The 25,026-nt window shown below is 40.6% G+C and overlaps 1 long non-coding RNA gene and 1 pseudogene across 1 annotated transcript in view; one reads left to right on the forward strand and one right to left on the reverse strand.

Annotated features, from left to right (window-relative positions):
• Positions 1 to 18,943: 18,943 nt before the first annotated feature.
• Positions 18,944 to 19,989, reverse strand: LOC100514074 (E3 ubiquitin-protein ligase RNF114 pseudogene; annotated as a pseudogene).
• Positions 19,990 to 20,577: 588 nt separating this feature from the next.
• Positions 20,578 to 25,026, forward strand: part of LOC110256739 (uncharacterized) — a 142,751-nt gene continuing 138,302 nt past the window's right edge. The window contains exons 1-2 of the long non-coding RNA XR_014826221.1: positions 20,578 to 20,691; positions 20,835 to 20,968. This is a non-coding gene — a long non-coding RNA (uncharacterized LOC110256739). The remainder of the gene's footprint in view (positions 20,692 to 20,834; positions 20,969 to 25,026) is intronic.

The following is a 25,026-nucleotide window of genomic DNA, read 5'->3' on the forward strand; positions in this document are numbered from 1 at the left end:
ACCAGATGCCACCTGATCAAGTTTTTGTGCTTGTTGAGCAGATGGAGAGCTGTGACCAATGGTATAAGTCAGCCTTCCTGGGAGATGGTGGCAAACAATGAGCATTTGTGGTTCCTTTGAAGTACACAGTCAATGGCTTCATTAGTCATGAACATCTGACGTTTACCGAGAATAGTCTCCGAAGACGTTTGTTTCTGTAGAATGTTTGAGTTTACTATGTGCCAACCACTCTTCTAAGCATTTTAGTCACCGATGCTTAGTTAATCCTTCTCCTGTTATTATGAGGTAGAGTTCAATGTTACCTTCAGTTCCACAGATGAAGCTGAAAGATTTGTCTCAGATGGCAGGTATTGCCAAGAACTTCCAGTGGGACTGGAACTAATATGTTTATGGCGTTTCAAAGCCTCAAGCTGAGCTGGAGAGAAGCACTAAGTCATGAAGATTTTTGGGACCTTCCCACGTAGCCAAGATGGCAAGTGCGTGGAGCAGAGAGGCTTATCATGCTGTCTGTGGTCCTGGGGGCGCTGAGACTCTGAGGAAGCTTTACTGGGTCACAGCAGTTAGTAAGTAAAGTATAAATCATGGGGAATCCTCTGAGATTAACCACTTTAGTTAAAAAAGCAAATGGACTGAAGTGAAAATTTAAAAGAACTTCATCAAATAAATCATCTGATCATAGAAAGAACATCCATATGTTAGTAGGTCTGGAAGAGCGAGGGGAAAGCAATCCAGCTCAGTGGTTCCAAGATGTTTTGATGTCACGGACTAATCAAGAAATATTTGGGGTGGATTGAGTTGACAGGTTTAAATTTTGTTAGAAATATATGTATACATATATACACAAACTCTACAAAGCAACTGTGTACCATCACTGCCATTTCTTAAATAGAGGAACACTTTGATTTTAATATATTTAGAAAGATTAGAGATTCATAAAAAGGATAGTTTCTCTTAAGACAGTTGGCAGCTGGATGTTGACACTGAAAGAGAAATGATGATGTTTTCTTCTTTTCTAAGGTACTCTCAGTTACAAAGCCTACCATCCTGTTAAATGCAATTGATGGGAGTGCTCTTGTGGTGCAGTGGGTTAAGGATCCAACATTGTTGCTGCAGCAGCTTGGGCTTCTGCTGTGGCAGAGGTTTGACTCTTGGCCTGGGAACTTCCACATGCCCTGGGGTGTCACAAAAAACAAAACAAAACAAAAAACATGCAAGTGAGGATGCATCTGATCTTAGAATCAGTAAAGTAAGATAAGTTTTTTTTTTTTTTTTCTGCATTTGGAAAAAAAATTGATGCTGTATTGCCTTAGTTCTTGGCTATCATGTGACATGCATTTGTGTTCTTGATACAGGGGTGTACTTGAGTGTTTCATATCCAATGTTGAAATTCAGTTTCATGGAGAGATGCTGAGGAAAATGCACACCATGTTGGAGAGTTACTCTCACTCCGTCTGGAAAGTTCTGAGTGATCTGAAAGAAATGTGAGCAGCATCCCTCAGCTTTCCAGTCTCTGTGCAGACCTCTGGGCCTGTGGGAAATGACTGCACTGTAGGACTGTCCTGCTCAAAGGACCTGCTGGCCTAGCACGGCACAGTCAGAAACTTAGCCGAGAGGCTACGGACCAGGGAATTTATTTTATTTTACCTTAATTGACTAATTTATGTATATCCAATATGGGCACTAGAAACCAAAAATTCTGCCTAATCTCCTTCTATCAATACAGAAACAAGGTTCAGAGACACTGTCTATGGTTTAAGGTCACCCAGCAAATGGCTGGTGGTCTAGAGTAGCAGCTATGTGGTTATTAATCTGTCATCCTGGTTCTTTTTTTTTTTTAATAGTGATTTTTATTTTTTCCATTATAGTTGGTTTACAATGTTCTGTCAATTTTCTACTGTACAGAAAAGTGACCCAGTCATATATATGTTATATATGTTTTTCTTATGTTATCCTCCATCATGCTCCATCACAAGTGACTAGAACCATCTCACACATTCGCTCTGCTTAAAACATTTATTATATAGAACTATTTTATTTAAAGCATCCTCAAATTCTCTCAGGAAGTGGCAGAGTGCCAATTTTAATAAAGAATAAGTCTACAATCTTCTCTTCCACAGTTCTGGAGCTCTGAGGGAAATGTCAAGTGCCACTTTCAATCTCTCTACACAAATACATATATATGTATAGATAGAATTCTTTGACTACTTATCACTCATTGACAATCAAAAGTGTTGACTGCTTTTCTTTTTACTACCTTTTTCTTTTTAGTAGCATGGATCCTCATAAATCATAGACAGTATTAATGAGAGTCCTTCCTCTCTCTTCAATATTTAACAGAAATTTAACAGAAATAGCCCATGAAATTCAACTACAGATAACTATGCAAACTAAAATTTTTCTTTCCTTTTGGCTGAAATGATAGCAACTCAGTGTGGTAACACTTTATCTCATGCTGATTAGATTGTTTAATTTGTAGTCAGACATATCTTTGATGTAGAAAAACCCAGGAAATAAATTGTTAATAATTGCAGTATATTTGGAAGTCCAAACTCTCAAAGCCTAGTATTCATGGAGAGGAAAAAAATGGCAGGAGCTCATTGCAGTGAAAATCTTGGGTGTGTGGATGTTTGTTCTGCCTCTGGTTATCTTGAGGGCACCAGGTAATGCCACAGAATGGATTCTTTCTCTGTGGCTCCCACCGAAAGGGGCTTCAATTTGCAGTTTGGATTGAAATAATTTTTCTTTTAAATGCAGCCACAGTCTTGTACCTTAATATAATGGAGCTCCCCATTTCTGTGATTTATTATTCTGCCTTCTTGCTGTTTGCTTATTCCTCAGTATGGCCGCTGGCGATGGATCTATTAATTCATTGGGCTGATGGAGCCCATCCATTAAAATGCAGGCACTGGGCTAGCAGACAGTGTGATGCTGGTCATGTACATTGGCCATTGGCTAAGAGGTCCGTTTGGCCACCTGTCTTCCACTTGGGACAGAACAGCTGTTACTGGACTGAATAACTGCCTCCCTAATCCCAGGACTCCTTTTAAGGGAAGAGTACTGGACATACTGCCTCCCTAATCCCAGGACTCCTTTTAAGGGAAGAGTACTGGACATACTCAGAAGTGTTAGGCAGCTTTGTGACCTTGGGGATGACTTAACACCTCTCTGAGCTTCAGTTTCCTCATTAATAAAATTAGAATATTTGATCTTGTCACATCACTGGATAATTGTGAAAGTTCAACCAAGATGTTTATTAACTGTAAAGTGCTATATAGCATGGTTGTAGGCATTTATTTGCCTTCCCAGACTCACCTCTCTGCCTTTGGATTAGCATCATCCTTCTTTGGGGGGAACTGCTTTCCCTGTCCCTCACTTTGACATGTGGTCCAAAAGGACCTGCTACCTTGGAAAACAAATCCTGCTTCTCTGGGCACAGAGATTGGTCTAAAGATATGTATTTCACCTCTATCAGTCATTGCTGCATAACAAACCACCCCAAAAGTTGGAGGTTTGATATCACAATGGCATTATTTTCATGATTCTGTGAGTTACCTGGGTCATTCTTGTGCTGATCTCAAGTATGTTCTGTCATGTTGCTGAAGTCGCTGATGGCTTGAGTGGGGCTGGAGGATCTTCACCATACATTTAGGGGCTTGGTTTTAGCCAGTATCTGGGCCTCTCTCTCCTCATTCCGGGTTACCTTTCATGACAGCAGGAGCACTCTATGAGGACAAAAATGAAAGCTCAAGGTCTCTGGACGCCAAAAGCTGGACATCAAACATTACTTCTACTGTATTTTGGTCAAAGTAAATCACAGGGCTAGCTTCTATTTAAGACAAAGACAAACATACTTCACTTCTTAATGGAGGGAACAACAAAATCATATTTCAAAGGATATTGTGTATAGGGATGGAAGGAATCGCTGCAGTAATATTTGCAAATCATCGACCACATTACTGGAGCTGGAAAAACTCGGGGCCAAGACCCCATTGTTCCATCCTTGGGAAGGAATTGAGGGCAGTAGTTGAGAATGAAACTGACTTCTGGAGAGAAGCAGAACAAGATGTGGAGGCTCTGAAAGGATCAGAGCCCTGAAGACCATTTTAGGTCTGTTCTTGCAGTTCCAATTACATGAGCAAGTTAATCCTTTCCCCTCTCTCCTAATCCAATTTAAGTTGGGTTTTTGTCATGTGTTCTCCAGGAGACCAGCTGAATACACACTTATTCCTTTCCCTCTGTTTGCCTCCCCTGGAGAATGGTTGAAAGGCTGGAGAGTAGAGATCTTTGAGTTTTAAATTAATTATGCATATGAGCACAGCAGCCCTCTCTTTCTACACCCCATCCTCCACCAAAACTCAATAGGCTGACAACTTCCTTGCCAACGTTCTTTACTCCTATTCTGAGGGTGAAAATGAGTGTGAGCTCCCAGCAAACAGGATCTTGGTGAAAGATCAGGTTTTGAATGGCACCATCAGAAGAACAAGAGAGCATACATGTGCAGATGCCTGCATCTCTTCTCAACAACCACCTTGAAGTCTGGACCTGGAGAAGCTCTGGTAGCATCTGCGTCAACAGTATGACAGAATCTCAATCTTGTTGCCAGTTTGGATTAACCTTGCATAGCAGTGAACAAACCAGACTTGATCCCAAAGGGCTCTCAACAAATCAATTCCAGCCCCTCCGTCTTCTGGGGTCATCTTTTGGGGATAAACAGGATGGTGGTTTTGAGACTATAGATTTTAAAGCCTTGAGATCGTTTGCTTCAGAAATGAAAAGCAAACGGCAGTCTTTAATAACAGAGGAGATGATGATTATTTTCTGCAGTTAGCCATTCAGCCTATCACACATACCTTTTCATCTTCAGACTTTTGTTTTATGTAAGACGTCATTATCTAATTATCTTAGCAAACCTCTCCCCAAGAATGTGACCTTTTCAGTATTCCGTAATTTAATTCTCTAACCACATTACCTTCCCAAAGCATTTTTTTTTTTTTGGTCCGACTCATAAACAGTAAATACTTCTAGGCTTGATCTTGGAAAGTGCCCCTGTTTCTTCAACAGGGTCACCAAGAGCTCCTGCATGGTGGATGTGATGCTGGACTCTCCTCTTGGATTGGCCTTAAGGAAGCACTTTTCTCAGGAAAACAGAGGAAAATGGTCTAGTGGGATGCTTTATTTTTCCTTTTACGAGACTTTGTCCTTAAACACTTTTCCTAAACCATTTCCCACTAGATTAGAAGGGATGAAAGACAACTGGGAACTAATGCAGTCGTTGGGTTTAAGCTCTGGTATCAGGGAGACTTGAGTTTACAATCCACATAACAATAGGCAAGTGACTTAACTTCTCTGATCCCTAGTGTCCTCATCTGTAAAATGGAGATAATAATACCTCCTAGGATTGTAGTGAAATTAAATGAGAAAATGTAAGTAAAGTATTTGGCACTGTGCCTGGAACATACTAAGTGTCCAATAAATGTTATCTATTATTATCACAGTATTTAATTTATATAATATAATTAGGCACAATTTAATTTATCTAAGGAGGTTTGCATGCTGTCATGGGGCAGAAGAATTGGCCTGGATTTTTAATGTAATTCATAAATCTTAAGGCAGTCTCTACTTTTCCGGAGTGAGAAGCAATACAACTTTCAGAAACAGTTTTACTAGCAGGTCATTTAGATTGATAAACTGAGGACAATTATCCTAAAGTTGGACTTTAAACATGGAGAAAATTTGTCCACATTTTGTTAAGAGGAAATGGCAGTTGAGAAGGCTTAGTCATTTTCTATTTTTTTTTTTTCCCCACAGCCACACCTGTGGCATATGGGAATTCCCAGGCCAGGGGATGAATCAGGACTGCAATTGAGGCCTACGCCACAGCCCACCAGATCCCAGACACATCAGCGGCCTACACTGTAGCTTGTGGCAATGCCAGATCCTTAACCAACTGAGTCAAGTCAGGGATTGAACCCACATCCTTACAGAGACAATGTCAGGTCCTTAACCCACTGAGCCACAACAGCAGCTCCCATTTTCTATTTTAAATCAAAATAAAGAGATATTTATAGGTTTTTGGATAAATATCAGTGTCAACCGAATTGGTCATGATGCTGGTAAATAGTTAAGATGACTATGTAAGAGCAAATAAAATGTCTATTGAGCTAAGAGCCTAGTAGGTTTTTATGGAGAGTATGGCATTTGCTTGGGGATTTGACCCTAATTTTTGAGAAAGTTTCCTGAAAGAAATAGAATATTATAATAAACCTAACTGCATTCACCCCAAATTAATGCACTGTCACATGTCCTAGAGCTGGGACAAACATATAACCCAGTTGGCACAGAATAGACCTAATGAGCATAATTGTCCTGACATCATTATTAATAACACCCATTTCATTCTCAAAAGTGTGCTGGTCTAGATAACAAACGACATGGTCACTCTGTCTAAATCCTCATGATCTACCTTCCGCTAAAATATTTAATTTTTTATTTTTATGGACCAAATTATCATGAGCAAATTCACATTCTCAACTCTTAGAGGTAGGAAAATGTCTGTCATGATGAAATGGCATTTGTCCTTATAAGAGACAATGGCAAATACATAAGCCACCAGGGTTTGCTCTTTGCCTTGGCTGCCAGGAAGCTCAAAGCTAATTTGGAACTCAACTGCAGGAACTTCCACAGCGTAGGATTCTTTTTTTTTTTTTAATTAATTAATTAATTTATTAATTTATTTGTTTGTCTTTTTGCCATTTCTTCGGGCCGCTCCCACGGCATATGCAGGTTCCCAGGCTAGGGGTCAAATTGGAGCTGTAGCTGCTGGCCTACGCCAGAGCCACAGCAATGCGGGATCCGAGCCGCGTCTGCAACCTACACCACAGCTCACGGCAACGCCGGATCGTTAACCCACTGAGCAAGGGCAGGGACCGAACCCGCAACCTCATGGTTCCTAGTTGGATTCGTTAACCACTGCACCACGACGGGAACTCTAAAGCCTAGGATTCTTAAATCAATCATTCCCTTACTTGGTTCTTACTCTAATTTTTTATTTTGTTTGGGATTTTTCCTCCCATGGATGGTTTCAAATCATTTTAAGAAAAAAGCAGAATGTAAAAGGAAAATATTACAAATGTTTTATTTTTAATATTTAAAGTCTCTTGCAAATTCATATTAATACACAGGGTTGGACTGACTGAACATAAGGGATACCCATGTGGATGTGTAGAGCTTCCTTTTTGGCATGATCACACATAATGATGTGTGATGGTTTAGTCTCATGCTGTGGAAGATTGTGTCATTTGGCCCTAAAGCTTTATCCTTCCTATATTCACAAAGGTAACTTTGCAGTGTCCCCCCATTGGATGTGGGGTAATAGTCTTGGCTTTAGTCATGATACCACTTTGGGCTGATTGATTGGTTGATTGATTTGATTCTCTGTGTGGGTATTGCCACAACTCTGGCAATATCCCCACAGAGAACGCACAGTCAGAGCTGCACCCTTGTAGTCCAAGCATGGGAAGCTTGGCCAGGTTTAGCTTCATCTTCCCTCAAAGAACCATAGCAGTCTGTTTGGAAGTTACTCCTACCACAAGGTAGGTCAAGCACTGGACTGCATGGGTCCAGTTTCCAACAGTGACACCTTGTGGCAAGAAGAAGCTATAACAGTGGTGGCTCAGATAGGGCTGTTTCCACTTAGATATAGAATCTAGAAAGATCACATTTGCAACTATGTAAATTCCAAAGGGGTACGGCTTCAGGGAGGAAAACATCCACATCACATTTCCTGCTAAGAAAGCAGGTGAGGGGTTACATTATTAATTGTGAAAATGAGAGATATGTGACCACATCTTCTGCTTGTGGAATATTCACCCCAGTTTTACCATCACCCTCAGTGTGTATGGGATGGAGGGATAAGGAAGAAAGTAGTGATCTTAATGTATGATATGAATTAGGGAGTGAGTTGGGGTTAATAAGGAAGTGTTTTGGGGAACAGGTGAGCCCTGCATTCTGATTTAAGCCTGCTAAGTTCGGAATGTGTGTAATCTAGACCCAGGTGGCATTTATCTTAAGTTCAGACTTGATCTTCTGATTTATACTCTGAGTTGCAGTGGCAGGAGCTGCCTAATGAGACACAAGGCAAGTGTGATGCAAAGGAGGGATAAATGACCAGTTAGTCAAGTAGATGCAGATGGCTTTGAAAGATGAGCTGAGGATATACAAACTTGCAGCCACATTTTAGTCCAAAAGTGTTGTGTTACAAAACAATTTTAAGTAGATGCCTTCTGTAGATTTTAAAAAATGAAACAGAGATGTCCCCTAGAGAGCATTTCAGATTCTTACTTCTTGTTTCACTTGCCAGGAAATAGACACAGAGGAAAAAAATTCCCTGGGAGGGAAATATAATTTAGGGAGGCAATAGGTGCTTATTTGCTTCATTTAAGATTTACCCACACCAGGACTGACCCAGCTCTTCCCAGTCCTACAGCAAATTTGCTTTCCTCCATTGGCTGCGTCAATTTCCCTTTATTTTCCTTCAGAACTGAGCAGAAGAAAGCAGTAAACTGGCTTTGTTTTGCAGCCTCATACTTTGGGCTGACATCAATCACTTGCGCGACAGAACATTTATTTTACCTCAGTTTTTCTCTGACTTGAGCATCTGTTTCTTTTTTTTCCTTTTAATGGCATCTCTAAGCCCTTCTGAATTTATCTGCTCAGACATAAACTGAACATTGGAGAAGCTGCTCCTTAGTGATCTGTAAAGAACAGCAGATATCCATGCCTGATATCTACTTTCTTAAAGAAACATTACTCCACAGTTCGGAATTGAACATCAATCCCAAGTTACTTGGAAAACATCCCTGCCCATGATAAACACTAACGAACCAAAGAATTGGCATGCAAATAAAATATTGGAATGTCAGAGAAACTGAATGCATTTCTAAGTTTGCACTTAATGATCGACAGAAGCAATAACAACAAAGGTAGCTTTTGTGCAGCGTCAGTTTTTGTGAAGCATGACAAGCATACCCTGGGGCTGTGTAATGTAGGTTAATTTGAATCTCCTTGGCTATTTACTAGCTGAGGGACCTTGGGCAAATTTCTTAGCCTTTCTTGTAAAGTGGAATACTAACAATGGCTCACATTTATGGGACATTTTACTGAGTGTCAGGCTGTGCTACAAGCTCCTTACCTTTATTAACTTAATAATTCTCCCTATAGCACTTTAGGTAAGTGCTAGTCTGTCCATCCTCACGTTATCAATGGGAAAACCAAAGGCACAAAGATGTGCATTTAACTTGCCTCCTGCCACAGAGCTAGGAAGCAGTAGAGCCAGTGTCTGAAGCCAAGTTACACTCCAGGGGAACCATACTGCTTTGATGATCATTGTCATAATAACACACCTCACTGGGTTATTGAGAGAAGTAAAGGAGACTATGTCTGTAATGCACATAGCACATTATGTCTGGCCAAGTGTTCTTTGGTGTTGTTAAGGTTAGATCATTCAAGCCCCTAGAGGAGTACGCACTAAGTTTGAACTTGAACTTTTGAACTTGAGGTTCGGTTCAGTGGCTTTGGTTATTCTAGGGATGTCCATCATTTCGAAAAGGAAATCCTCAAAGAAAGCCAGGGTTACCTACTGTAATCCCCACATCAAGGCAACTGGTTTAAATGAGAACATGAGGATTACCAAGGAATTAGCTGGTCAGCTGCTACCCACTTGTGACATTAAGAAAATTGGACTTGAACGTGCCATTCCTGATCTTTGAACTTCTGCCCACCCTCTCTGCCCACTTTGTCTTGGGAGCCCTCCCTTCTCTGTTCCAGGAGTCAACCTCATATCAGTGGAGCTCTGGAATCACGTTTCATTTCCTTTCACTTCCCCTGGTGCTCTCTGACTGCAGTGAAGCACTGCAGCCCCCAAAGAGACAGAATTTAATCTGTTTTTATTAACAAAGTCAAATAATATGTAAATGAATTTGCCTAGGAGGTTAAATTAGAAGAGGTTTGCTCCCTCATCAGGTGATTTCCTAATGGAGGAAGACCTCAGAAACCTGACCCTCCTCTGTTTAAGGTCCCATATATAGGATGGGGGGAGGTGTCCACTTTGGAATGAAAACTGTAACCTAGGTCTGACCTAATTCCCCCCCTCCTGGAAAACTTACTAAAGGAAGCAGAAGACTAGAGCTGAGGGGAGCCCTGGTGACAGCTGTTTCCACTTCCTTATGGTGGCAGAAATGGAAACTGAGGACCGTGTCTTCTGAGACGATTCCCGAGTGATGTTGGCATCTTAAAGAAGTGACCAAAAGACTTAGGAACTTGATGAAATCTGCTGCCTTAATTTTCTGTGTGTGTATGTGTGTGTTTGTGTGCGAGCATGTTTATTTCAGCTGTGGGTACTGCATGCATTTGCTATTTACTTAACATGTATCTTAAATGTTATTATTACAGAGCCCCTATGTAGGGGACAATTATTGTTTTATGCTCCCAGTACTCCTGGCATCTACTTGATTACTGCTTCTCTCACCACCCACCCACCCCCTCAAAGGAATGGTCCTCTTATTAGCTGGCTGCATCATTTTGTACAGTTAATTGAACCAGTGGCAGACACATGACCCAAGGTGGGCCAGCAAGAAACAGAATGGAGAGAGGTCATGAGGATGTCTGAGTCCATGTTTGGACTGTCCAAGGTCCTAGCTGCATCCCTGTCCTTCCTTCTTCTAGTTTACTCTCTCCTTGGACTCCTTGAGGCCCCCAAGCCCCCTTTTTGATTAACTGAATTAAATTAAGAATCCTAAATAGATTCCAAAAGAATCCTAGTATACCCAGGAAAGTAGGAAGTGTCTTTTCACCCAAGGAACTCCAGCTAAGCTAGATGCCAGAGTAGAGGGATTGAGAAGACAGTAAAAAATTTCCAGAGGGAATGACATTTGAATAATACGGAAGAGGCATTCAGACAGCTGAGCACCTAAGGTACCTGAAAGCTTGTCCAAGGAGGACAATGATTGATAGACCCACTAATAAAGAGCAGAGGACTTTTAAAGCCATTACCAGAGACATATGGTGCCTCTGGATGTGTGGGCACAGTTATGTACCACAAATGCTATTTCTTCTCATATAGTTCCAAAGGAAACCCCTTGGGTATCATTCAGGGAAGCTGTGCATACTGGATGGACTACACAGCACTTGCTGTCACCCTTTGGATGTCTACATTAGGTTAATCACATCAGTACACATTCACACCAAATACTGTCCATGTACAAGGCTAGCGAATATCTGAAAAAAGTGCCACAACCTATCTCTGTACAGCATAAAAACTGACTTTAAGCCCAACACGTTGATCTCTAGGTCTTCAATTCCTATATAGCCAGCAAATATCACAGGCCATGAAGGAAAACGTCAAAACACTGTAGTATTTAAGATATTTTTCTCTAAAGCAACTTTAATTCAACTCTTCCACTGAATGCTCCTCTTCACCCAAGCTGGCAGAGTAGACACATTCATTATTTCAGTTCCTGATGCTTCTTGAGGGGTGTATAAGAATTCAGGGGAGTGGCCAAAATGGCAAAATAGGAAGACCCTGGGCTCACCTCCTCCCACAGGCACACAAAAATTACAACTATTTGCAGGGCAACTATGTAGGCAATCGACACACAGGAGGATGAACACAACTGCAGAAGTTCCCCCCAAGGAATCAGGGGTCTTAGTCCTACACTGCGCTCCCCAGCCTGGGGGTCCTGCACTGGGAAGATGAGCCCCAAAGTCTGTCTTAGGTGGGGCTTGTGCACGGGAAAGCCAGAAGGCCACAGGAAACAGAGATCCACTTTTAAAGGGTGCATGCAAAATTGCACATGCTCTGAGACCCAGTGAAGCAGCAGTAATTTGAAAGAAGCCTTAGTCAGATGCACCTGCTGATTGTGGAGAGCCTCCCAGAGACGAAGGAGACAACTTGGACTTTCCCTGAGACAGAGATGCTAACTGCAGTCATTTTGGGGAGACTTTTCTACTAAAAGGACACTGTGCTGGCAAATGCCATTTTGGAGTCCTCCCTCTAGTCTATTAGCACTGGGCACTTATCTGTCCACCAGATGGTTAGTGTAGTCTCAAGACCCCTCCATGCTAAGCAGCCAGCCAAACCAGGACTCAGCCCTACCCACCAGTGACTGGCAGCCTCCACATGAGGCAGGGCCTGAGAGCCAACTGTGCTAACCAGCACACCCACAGAAGTCGGCCCTGCCACAACAGAAGGGCACATTCAACTTATATAGGGAGTACCCCTAGATCATATAGCTCTGGTGACCAGAGGGGAGTGTTTGCTGGGACCTATAAGATGTCTGCTACATAAGGCCACTTCTCTAAGATTGGGAAATGTAACTGACCCACTAATATACAGACATAAACAGAGAGAATTGGGCAAAATGAAGTGACAGAGGAATGGGTTCCAAACGAAGAAACAAGATAAAATCTCAGAGAATGAATTAAATGAAAGGGAGATAAGCAGTCTACTTGATAAAGAGTTCAAGGTAATGCTCATAAAGATGGTCTATGGACACAGGGGGAGATGGATGAACAGTGGGGAGTTTAACAAAGAGTTACAAAATATAAAGAAAAACAAAGCAGAACTGAGTAACATAATAGCTGAAATAAAAAATACACTGGAAGGAAGCAACAGTGGATTAGATGACACAAAAGAATGGATCAGCAAACTGGAACACAGAGTGGTGGAAATCACTCAGGCTGAACAGAAAAAAGGAAAACGAACTAATTTTTAAAAATAAGGACACTTTAAGAGACCTAAGTAAAAAAAAAAAGACAGAGAGAGAGAAACACCTTGTGATTTCTCTTATATGTGGAATCTAAAAAACAAAATAAATGAACAAACCTAACAAAACAGAAACAGAGCCACAGATACAGAGAATGAACACAGGTTTGAGTCATTGTTGTTATTCACATGGTAAGTAAGTTCAGGTGAATCTCTTAACCTAAGATATTAGTCTCTGGAGGTCATTATACTTAACTTGAAATTGTTATGTGGTTTGTGCTGAATAAGATGACATTTTTTGCGATGCCCAACCTCGGGTTGATTACATCATATTCTTTGGAGGTAGGATCCAGGCACCAATGTTTTAAAGCTCCTAGGTAATTCCCACATGAGCCAAAGTATAGACCCACCGACCCATGGGGGATTTACTTTATGACAAACATTGTACTAAGCATTTTATTCACATCATTATAAATCATTCTGACTGGCAATTCACATAGCTTGAAAGCAAAATGCCACAGAAATATTCATAAGTGAAACTACATGTGCTCAAATATCCTTTTCTTGGACAGAAACTACCAGGTTGCCCCTCTTATTTTAGTTTCAACTATCACAGGAATTTTTGCCATGATTCCTCCTTTCTTCTCTTTGTACAGAGATCTGTTAGGGCAACTTTTTTATTTTTTATTTTTTTGAAAAACCATTTTACTGCCAGTTTTCATAGCTCAGTTGCCAGGGAAACCTCAATATAAGATAGAGGGAGCAGGGAGATCCACTGAGTTGATCAAGGCCTAGAAGACGGCTGCTGGCATCCTTGGGAACCATTTTGGCATTATCCCTCTAACCTTCTTTGCCTCTCCCAGAGCCTGTGGAGAGCTTTCACAGCAATTCCCACAATTACATAGGCCTCCTGGGGACTTCCCTCATTCAAAGCCAAAATCCAAGGGGGGCTCCACCCAGCAGCAAACCAACAGTGGCATCTGCTAACCGCAGACCTGTCCTTTGGGGCTCCTACTTGGCCCCTCTCAGCCATCACGTTCCTACTGCAAATATTTTCTTAGCTTTAGGCCCAGAGTCTGACCTTTCCCATATCATAGGACATCTTCATCAAAGCGATGAAACCAGAGATTCGAATGTTTGAAATTTGTGGAAATGAGAAAGGAGGGGGTGTTTGTTTGTTTCCTTTTTTGTCAGGTTTTCCTTTTGTTTTATTTAGTTTCATAAGATAAATACTTCTAACTTACCCTAATGATGCTCAGCTTCTTTGGACAACCTTTCCTGACCATTCTTGGCACTGGTCTTCTCGTCTGCAGAAACACTCATTGGTGGAGGGCCACCATGTGTGGTCTAGGACCATTAGTATCAGAATTACTGGAGCTATGAGAGGCTTGTTAAAAAATACAGATTATTTTTTAACTGTTATTTTTTGGATGAAATATGAAATTTATTTATATTTCACTTTTAAAAAGACAGAACATAGCAAATGTCACTTTCTGGAAAGTCATCTTGTTATAAATACATGAAATGGGGTGGGATCAAGATGGTGGAGGAGTAGGATGTGGTGCTCACCTTCCACAAACACATCAGGAAGCAAAAAAACCATCTACATGTAGAGTGATTTGCACAAAATATCTACTGAACAGGCAGAAGACCTCAGACTTTCAAAAAGGGCAAGAAACCCTCCACATAACTGGATAACTGGGTAGATGGGTAGAACAAAATGAAAAGAGAGAGAGGAGAGGAAAAAAGAAGTCAGGATGGCACCAGTACTCCTGAGGGAGAGCTGTGAAAAGAAAGGAATCTGCATCCTGGGAGGTGATACAACTGATGGGCAGATCAGCCAGGATGGAGGGGGAGCCTCAATGCCTCAGAGAAAAGCAGAGAAGTAGGTCTGAGGAGGGCAAAGCAGAGAAAGAGCTGCATGGATAATTGGTACCATCATCACACACCCCACAGGCTTAGACACTTGGGCAGAGTGCTGAAAGTTGGGCTTCAAAGAGTAAGAAAAATATAAGCAAAATGGAGAAGCATAGGAACCACTCCCAGTTAAAAGAACAGGAAAATTCCCCTGAAGGAGAAAACAATGAAACAGGCCTCTACAGTCTAACAGACACTGAGTTTAAAAAGGAAGTAATGAAAATACTGAAGGAATTAAGAATGGATATTAACAGTAACACAGATTACTTTAAAAAGGAACTAGAAATTATAAGGAAGAGGCAGGAAACACTAGAAAATTCATTACAGAGACGAAAGCTGAGGTGAAGGCATTGAACAGCAGAACGAATAATGTGGAGGAATGAATAAGTGACTTGAAAAACAGAATAATGAAAATTGCCTAATTAGAACAGCAGACAGAAAGACAAATAAAAAAAATGAAAGCAATAAAAGAGACCTATGGGATAATGTAAAGTGTGCCATAATAGGGATTCCAGATGGAGAAGAAAAAGAAAAATAGATTGAAAATATATTTGAAGAAATTATGGCTCGGAAATGCTCCAAATCTAAAGAAGGAAACAGATACCCAGAGACCAGAATCACAGAGGGCCTCAAACAAGTTGGACCCAAACAGACCTATGGCAGGACATATTACATTAAAAATGGCAAAAGGTAAATATAAGGAGAGGATTCTAAATGCAGCAAGAGAAAAACAAAGAGTTAATTTTAAGGGATCCCCCCCAAAGGCTATTAGCTGATTCTCAAAATAAATACTACAGGCCAGAAGAGAGGGGCAAGATATATAAAAAGTTCTAAAGGGGAAAAATTTGCAGCCTAAAATACTCTATCCAGCAAGATTATCATTTAAAATAGAAGGAGAAATAAAGAATTTCTCAGACAAACAGAAACTAAATGAATAGAGCAATATTAAACCTATCCTGAAAGAAATATTAAAAGTCTCCCCAAATAGGAAAAAAGTAAGAAGATATAGGATGGAGGAAATCACAACTGCAAGGTAATTACTTAAATAAGCCAGTATACAGATCAAAAAGAAGAAGGAAAAAAACCTATTTGTGAAAGTGATGATAAACACAAGGAACAGCAAAAGAATAAACATGAAAATGTAAAACAGGACATGAAAATCATAAAATATGGGAAAGGAGAGTAAGAAAATCTAGACTCTTTTTTTAGAATGTGTTTGAGCCTATATGACTATCAGTCTAAAGCAAGCAGGTATAGGATGAGGTTAACATATTTGAAAAATAGGGCAACCACAAATCAAAAACATTCACAGAAACCAAAAAGAAGAGGACACAAGCATAAAATAAAAGGAAGTCATCCAATCAAAAAAAGAAAAAAAAAAGGAGAAACATAGAATCAATTGGAAAACAAGGTTTAAAATGGCAATAAATACATATTTATCAATAATTACCTTAAACGTCAAGGTATGATTGGACGTGGTCCAATCAAAAGACATAGAATGGCTGACTGAATAAAAAAGCAACTGCCTACAACATGCTGCCTATAAGAGACCCACCTTAGGGTAAAGGACACATATAAATTGAAAGTGAGGGGATGGAAAAAGATATTTCATGTGAATGGAAATGACAAGAAAGCAGGGGTCGCAACACTCATATCAGACAAGACAAACTTTAAAACAAAGGCCATAAAGACAGATAAAGAGGGACAACTCTTTAATGATAAAAGGATCCATTCAAGAGAAGACGTTATGCTTGCCAACATATATGCCCCAAATATAGGTGCAGCAAAATACATAAAACATATACTAATAGACATAAAAGGAGAAATTGATGGGAGTACAGTAACAGTAGGAGACTTTAACACCCCACTTACATCAATGGACTGATCTTCTAGACAGAAAATCAGTTAAGGAAACAGAGATTCTAAATGACACAACAGAACAGTTAGACTTAATTGATATTTTCCAGACCTTACATCCAGAAATACATGAAGTGCAATTAATACAAGGATCAGTTTATTGGTACTATTAGTGACACCGCCACCATTCAGTTCCTTCAAATGAAAGTTTTGTCGAATTTCCCTCTAAACTTAAAACCAAGATGATCTCAATTCAGAGAGGTCTGAGAGAACTTTTTCCAGAAATTACAGTGAAGAAGCTGAATGTAACATTTGAGCCTTCCCAAGCCACAGCACAGTAGGAAAATTACTTTGCTCTTACAGGGCCCTGTATTTGCTGGTTCTGAGGCCTATGCAACACTCAGTGGCAGGGAGAGAGAGGCCCACAGCAGGAGCGCACAGGCCCAAAGTCCCTGGTCATTTGCAACCTCAGTCACTGACCAAAAAAAAAAAAAAAAAAAAGATGTCCATATTCAGACAAGAGGTCTGACAGAAAAACAAACCCAGATGCCTTTTGGTCAGAAGCTGTGCTCCTACAGATTAGACAGCCCTTAGCCCTTCGTATTTATTAATACATATGAAACATACTGAAGTTCAAGCTTCCTGAACTGTTAACACAGCAAGTTTCCAGCAGACAATTTCCATTACCAACTGCTCACAGGTGTGCTGTGCCTTTTGAACAACATGTGTGGTCAGAGAGACAGCAGGCAGTGATAGCAGATTTCCCATGACCTCTCTGCTTTAAAGCAGAAATTGGCACAACACTGTAAATCAACTATACTTTAATGAAAAAATTTTTTAAAAGTAAAAATCAGGTCCTCACACCACGATATATGTGTTGCAACCAATTTTGTGAGGAAACCATTTGTGATAGAAAAGTAACGCTCAGTTTAATCTAAGTTACCAATAAGAGATGAAAGAACTAGTATCCACTGGTCCCGAAAATTACTTCTTACTCACTTGAAAACTCCTTTTTGTGCTTCAAGGACAAGAATATAAGCAGACTCCCAAATAGAGAGGCCAGCATGACCGAGTTGTTTGCAAAGACTTCATTAGTTTGAAAATCAGAACCATCTCACTTAGCTGACCCCCCTCCCCACTTAAGGATAAATGGGAGTTTAACTAACCTAGATACACTTATTTTCACTAGAAATATGTGATATATCTTATCCTAAAAAGGTACCATGCAGGCATCTAAAAGAAGCCAGTTAATTCTGAGAGTGTCCAGGAATGGTAGGAAGAGATCACAAACCAAAACTTCCAGCATCAGACTGTGTTAAACCCAGAACATTCAACCCAACAGGACTCATGAAATGTGGCCCATGAGGTAACTCCAGCTTCTGGCAGCTGCTGCCAAGGACCAACTAATAGGAACTTGCACAGCAAAGAAGGAGCTAACACTACTGATCAGATACGTTACTGCCAGGGCTCACACACCTCAGGGACAAGGGGAGGAAATGCCTGTCTCATTTGTGCTATTCATGACCCAGAAAAAAACCTGGCTGATTTGGAAGGCTTGGGAGATCAACACCAGACAAGAGGTGCAAACGTGAACGAAGAGAAGCAGAGAAGCTGGGTTTCCTTCCACAGAGGAGGCAGAAGCTCCAGAACTGGCTGAGGAGCAATAAAAGACCAGAGAAGTGACAAACAGAGTGAACAGTAGGGGAAGAGCCCAGATGAAAGGAGGGCTTTGAGCTGAAAAGAGAGAAAGAGAAAGATCGGAGGGGGGAAGGATATGAAATTCTATTGGCCATTCTGCATGAAATGGCTATGCTCAAATTTTATTGAGTATCATGCTCTGACCAAGTGCCTACAAGGTTTAGTATCCTTGTCCAAGGATATTAAATACAGAGGAGAATCCTTTCTTACCTGTTTAAATTTCCCAAGAATTAGAGTCTGTCCCAGCTGACTTTTTCAAAGTGGCTTTCTACAGAGATATAGAGTCAGTGTGGCATAGGGGAGAAAGTCCTAGAATTAGACAACTGAGGATGGAGGCCCTGCCTCACATTACCCAGGTGCCCTTGGACATGTGCCTTAACCCCTCTTAGCCTCTCCCTTTGTCCTCCTGTGTTTCCGCCTCACTGTAGTCTTAATTACATCTCCACCACAACAAAGGTAGGATGAGAAAACTTTTTGCAAACAAGAGCACAATTTAAAGCTATGGGACACAAGTGTTTCATTGTACATAGAAATCCTGCATGGTCTTAGCAAATACTGCCCATCCATAAGCAATTATGTCAATAGAGGTTTTTAAAGTTAAAAACTTAAAAAATGTTTTTCCATTTTTTTTTTTTTAACTGGGGACCTGTTTCCCTGTCAGAAGTGACTGTGTCCTAATACTGTGGCTCACTTCCAGGTCTGCTGTACCTTTTAGGTGGATGAGTCACATGCTTCACGCTTCGAATGTAATGGAAGCTCTGGAGCACAAGCAGACAGCAGAGCCCACTCATAGATGGTTGATGGAGCTGCCATACCTGGTTCATCACGTCCTTCATCCACGTCGTAATTCACCAAAGTGCCGTAAGAAAACTGGGTGGGCGCGATGAAGTCGGTGCTGTGGGAGCTGCGTTCTCCCCAGGGAATCGAGGCACACATTGGATAAACCACCGATTTGGTGTCCATGCTATGGATTAACTGGCAGTGCTCCACAAGTCCTCCGCGATCAAAATTCTCCAGATAGCAAGGGCAAGGAAAAATATAACGACTTGGGACATTCTTTGGCCGAAGGGTCACATCCTTGGTGATGACCTTCACACCTTCCGTGATGTAATTCTGGGATTTGAGACAGGTAGCCCCGTGGACCTGGATCTGGGATAGGAAGGAATTTTTACAGCACCCAAGGCAAGAAGCCTCTGTGCTCTCAATCTGCGAGAGCTCCACGGCTGGAACGCCAGGGGCCAGAGTGCTGCCCTGTGCCCCAGAAACAGGCTTCTTCAGCTTCAGACATTCCTGCAGGCACACAGAGCACCTGCACCGGTTTCTCCTACACCACCAGGCACAGGGAACTCAAAAAGCGGCTCGGGAAGTCGGCCTCCGCCCGCCCTGCCAACTGCAAACCAGCCACCAACTCCTGCGCCTGCGCAGCCGTCCTACTGCCGCAGAGCTCCGCGCAACCGGAAATACAGATTCTTGAGATCCACTCTGGACCAAGAGATACAAAGTTTCCGTAAGTGGGGCTCAAGAATTTGAATTTTTAACTAGCACCCTAAGTAATTCTGAAGTGCAATAAAGCTCGAGAATCACTGGTTATTTAAACTCAATATTCTTACCATCGTGTGAAATTCTAGCACTTGTGTTTACATTATCTTCATTTTCTCTTTGAAGAAAAGTGTTCTGTTCCTGAGGCAGTAAGTATATAAGGTTCTTGAGGGCATGAATCTCTCACTGCCTCCAGCTCAGAACAGGCCCATGAACATGCTTGATATAAACTGTCCTGTATTGACTATAGTTGTAACTCAAAAAAAAAAAAAAAAAAAAAAAAAAAAAAAACCGAAAAAACAAACAACAAAAAAAAAACGTGGTTACTGCCAATTTCCATTTGATGGCTTAGTGCTTGGAAAGTGCTGGGCTGAGGCCAGGTCAAGGGACTAGCACACTCTAATGATGCCAAGAACAAAGTTTCCATTTTAAAGGAGATTAAAAACAAAACAAAACAAAAAACCAAAACAACAACAACAAAAAAACCAGATTAAAGACAGCAGGTATATTAGACCGAAGTCTGTAGCTGAGGTCTGGTTTAGCCTTATTTTAGCCAAAATGGTTGAATTACTTATCATAACTTCTGATACTTTTTAAAACATGGCTTGTATTTAGGGTCTTTTTTCTTTGTTTTCTATGGCTGCCTTTGAATTCAAATTACCATGAATAAAAATAGCTTCAGTCACCCGGAGATGGAAAATGAAATCTATTTGCTCAGCAGATTTTCTTGGTATTAGTTACTGACAATGATAAGTTACAGTTTACGGTCAAGGCAAAATTCTAGCTCTGGGCTTGTCAACTGGATCAATATGAGCTGAGTTAACAGTAGTAGAGAACTGTTTCACTCAGCTGTTGTGAACTGCTGCCTGATTTATTCACCTGATTCTGCTCTGGGGTTGCCCAGGGTGGAAAAGCCAAAGGCATGTTTCACCTGAGTCTTCCCCTGATTTTTACATATTGCCTTTTTCACCAGCTGTTAGGTGTGCAGCTGGGCCCTTTGAAGGGTGTTGAGCCCTGACCTCTCCAAAGAGTGTTTAATTTTTCTGAACCTCTGTTTTTGCAGGTGGAGCCCACATCAGAAGATTTCTGTACAGTTTCTTTGAGTGTGGCTTCTTTCACTTGGCGTAATACATCTGAGATCATCTGTGATGCCTGAATAGCTGTTCATTCCTTTTTCCTGCTGAGTAGTATTCCATGGTAAGAAAGTAAAATACTTTGTTTTTCCATTTACTTGTTGAAGATATTGGGGTTGTTTCTAGATTTTGTTGTTAAATATTTGCCGTAAATATTTAAGATTGATTTTTGTGTAAACTTCATTTTCACTTGAGAGTGGGACTCTTGGGGAGAATTTCTGAGGATGATTTCTTTGAAGGGTTCTGTGTTGAGTGCTTCTCCCATTAACTGAAGAGTGAGGCTTTAGTAGGACCACTTGGAGATCTTGATATTTTTCTGTGCAGTTAGGGGAATACAATGGACTGGTGTTTGGTGTGAATGGTTGGTGAATACATGAGTAAGAAAGACTTCCTCAGTTGTTAGTGTTTCCTGGAACACCACTACTCTTTTTCTGGGTTCAAAGTAAGTTCTGTTTCAAATAGAAACTGTGACCACTTAGGACTGTTAGTGTTCCTGCTAACTCTATCTTTGGTATAATGTGTTTACCACATACATCTTGGGTCCACTGGAATTCTCTGTTCATGGGGCATTGAGATACTGTTTGCAAATGGCAAGAAAGGATGTACGTGCATTCTGGATGTATCTCCCGAGTTCATTTGCATGGTCCATGGTCCCAGTGCATGGAAGAAACTGCCTGTTTCCAACAACAGAGATTGTGGATGCTGAGATGCAGTCAAGGGGCTTTGGTGGTGGTTGTGTCTTTGAAGAAATGAATCAAGTGTGGATGTGGTCTTTTTCTCTTCCAACCTGTGCATGTGGTCTTTTTCTCTTCCATCTTTCTTTTACAGTTTTTATAATAGGCTAGTGCCAGGAAAATGTGGGATAGAACATCCTCTTGGTTTCTTGGGACAAAAAAATCTCTCTGAGGTCTGGTATGGAAAGCCCAAGGCATGGATACCAATATTGCTCATACATTGTACTGTCGTAGGCAAGTTAATTCTCTTTGAATCTCAGCTTCTCCCTTTTAATATGAAAATTAAATATGTTTATGCACAGGGTGACTGAGAGCATTCACACAAGGCAAATGAACCTGGCACAGAGGCAACATGATAACTGTTCAAATCCTGGGGACAGATGTCTGCATCTTGCATGCCTTGCATCTGCTCCCTCTCCTTTTCCTTGCAAGGCTCTTTTCCCCACTGTGCCCTACAGGCCTGGCCCCTCAGTGCCCCAGCCTCTACAGAGAAGGATGTAATCTGCTTGGAAGGGCTAGAGGTGGGTGTGTATGGGTCTTGATGTGGCAGCATGCAATGAACTTCATCAACGATTTGGCAAACCTTTATGTAGATCAAAGAAGTGTTGATGGACATAATTTGGTGAGTTGAAGACCCACTCTCTACCCCATGCTCCCTTTGACTCTGCCATTGCTGCCCTCTCTGGAAAGCACTGTGCTGAGATTCAGGAGATCTGCTTCAGCTCTATCTCTGCAACTCTTGTTTCATGTATTTGAGAAAGTCATATTGCCTCTTTGAACTTCAGTTTCCAGAAAAATTTGGATAAATAGAGCTTATTCTATATACTTCTCAGGAAATTTGTAAGGTATAACATGCTGTATCAACATAAAACATTATTAGTACTATTATCCAACACTTCATATGATTTTAGTTTAGTGTTATATCTTGCTCAAAAATGGTGGCTCCCTCCCACATCTTTTAATATGGACGAGAGAAAATAAATCCAAAAGGGTGAATTTTTTTTTATTAAAGTATAATCAATTTATAATGTTCTGCTAATTTCTGCTGTACAGCAAAGTGACCCAGTCATACATGTATATACATTCTTTTTCTCATATTATTTTCCATCATTTTCTATCCCAAGAGACTGGATACAGTTCCCTGTACTATACAGTAGGACCTCATTACTTATTCATTCTAAATGTAATAGTTTGCGTTACCAACTCCAAGCTCCCAGTCCATCCCACTCCCTCCCCCTCCCCCAAAGAAGTGAATTTTTAATTGTGAAATTTCTAGTGCTTTGGCCCTAGGATAGTCTTACTTTTTGAGAGTAGAGGGAACTTCTTTGTATCCCTAAAACAAGTGTAGTTTAGTCAGTTAAGTATTTTGCTTACATCTTAGGCTGCCTCTGAATCACACTCCTGGAGGCCTGTAGGTGGCTTAGAAATTTATTTTAGAAACAAAGTTTATATGTCGATTTCACTTCCTCTGTGGTTCTCTCATTGTCTGTTTCTGACAATATTTGCATGAAACCAGATATTTGATTTCAAGAACATCTGTTCTTACAATTTGTTTCCCACCTGAATCAAGACTCTTCCGCCTGGGCTGAAAGAGCTGCTCTGCTCAGCAAGATTTGGGATGTGGGCAGCAGGCAGAGGGGGGCTTGATAGGGATGTTTAGGAGCACAAACAAGTTTGCCTGGGGCGTCCAGAGTCAGGGGAAGATGTGATGAGTACAGAAGCCTTGGGGAATTAGTGTTGCTTGTTTAGCCCAGTTTTTCCAATGGGTACGTATTCCTTTTTTTTTTTTTTTTTAAACACGTATTTTTTTAAAAATCAAGACATCGCCATTTTGTTTAGAAATCTTTCTCAAATGTAGTGTTCTTCCTTACCTCCCAGATTAAAGTGTGTGGGATTCATTAAGCTCTTACTGCCTGCTAGGCTTTGTTTTTTGTCCTCTAAATGGAAAACGTGGAGGATGATACCTAAACATTAGCACCTGTGCTATATTATACTGTTTGTGATGCTTTGGGTTTACTAAGGTTGAAGAGTTTTATTCTTTTTTTTTCCTTTAATGATTTTTATTTTTATTTTTTTACATTATGGTTAGTTTACAGTGTTTTGACAATTTCTACTGTACAGCAGAGTCACCCAGTCACACTCACACACACACACACACGCACACATATACTTTCTTTTTCACGCATTATCTTCCATCATATTCCATCATAAGTGACTAGATATACAGCAGGGATCTCATTGCTTATCCATTCCAAATGCAATAGTTTGCATCTATTAACCTCAGACTCCCTGTCCATCCCATTCCTTTCTCTCCCCCTTGGAAATCACAAGTCTTTTTTCCAAGTCCATGAGTTTCTTTTCTATGCAAAGGTTCATTTGTGCCATATATGAGATTCCAGATATGAGTGATATCATATGGAATTTGTCTTTCTCTTTCTGACTTACTTCCCTTAGTATGAGAGTCTCTAGTTCTATCCATGTTGCTGCAAATGGCATTATTTTGTTCTTTTTTTATGGCTGAGCAGTATTCCATTGTGTATATATATACCACATCTTTCATTCATCTATTGATGGACATTTAGGAGGAAATCATACAGATCAGAGAGGAAATCAATAAAATAGATATTCAAAAAACTAGAAAAAAATCAATAAAACCAAGGGCTGGTTCTTTGAAAAGGTAAACAAAACTCTGGCCAGACTCACCAAGAAGAGGGGAGAAAAAATCCAAATAAACAAAATAAGAAATGAAAAAGGAAAAATCACAATGGATACTGCAGAAATACAAAAAACCAGAAGAGAATACTATGAGCAATTATATGCCAACAAATTTGACAACCTAGAAGAAATGGACAACTTTCTAGAGACTTACAGCCTGCCAAAACTGAGTCAAGAAGAAATAGATCAACTGAATGGATGGATCACTAGAATTGAAATTGAATATGTAATCAAGACACTCCCTACAGACAAAAGTACAGGACCAGATGGCTTCGCAGGGGAATTCTACCAAACATACAAAGAAGGACTTATACCCATCCTTCTCAGAGTTTTTCAAAAGGTTGAAGAAGAAGAAGGAACACTCCCAAAGACATTCTATGAAACCACCATCACCCTAATACCAAAACCAGACAAAGATACCACCAAAAAGGAAAACTATAGGCCAATATCTTTGATGAATATAGATGCAGAAATTCTCAACAAAATTTTAGCCAACCAAATCCAACATATACTATGACCAAGTGGGATTCATCCCAGGTGCACAAGGATGGTTCAACATAGGCAAATCAATCAACATCATGCACCACATAAACAAAAGAATAGTCCCAAACCACATGATCATCTCAAAAGATGCAAAAAAAGCATTTGGCAAAGTCCAACATCCATTCAGATC

This window comes from Sus scrofa, chromosome 14, assembly GCF_054392235.1.
Source record: "Sus scrofa isolate SSC_HxYL_T2T_F1_AM1 chromosome 14, Sscrofa_HxYL_maternal_Yorkshire_Landrace_v2.0, whole genome shotgun sequence".
Taxonomy (NCBI): Eukaryota; Metazoa; Chordata; class Mammalia; order Artiodactyla; family Suidae; genus Sus; species Sus scrofa.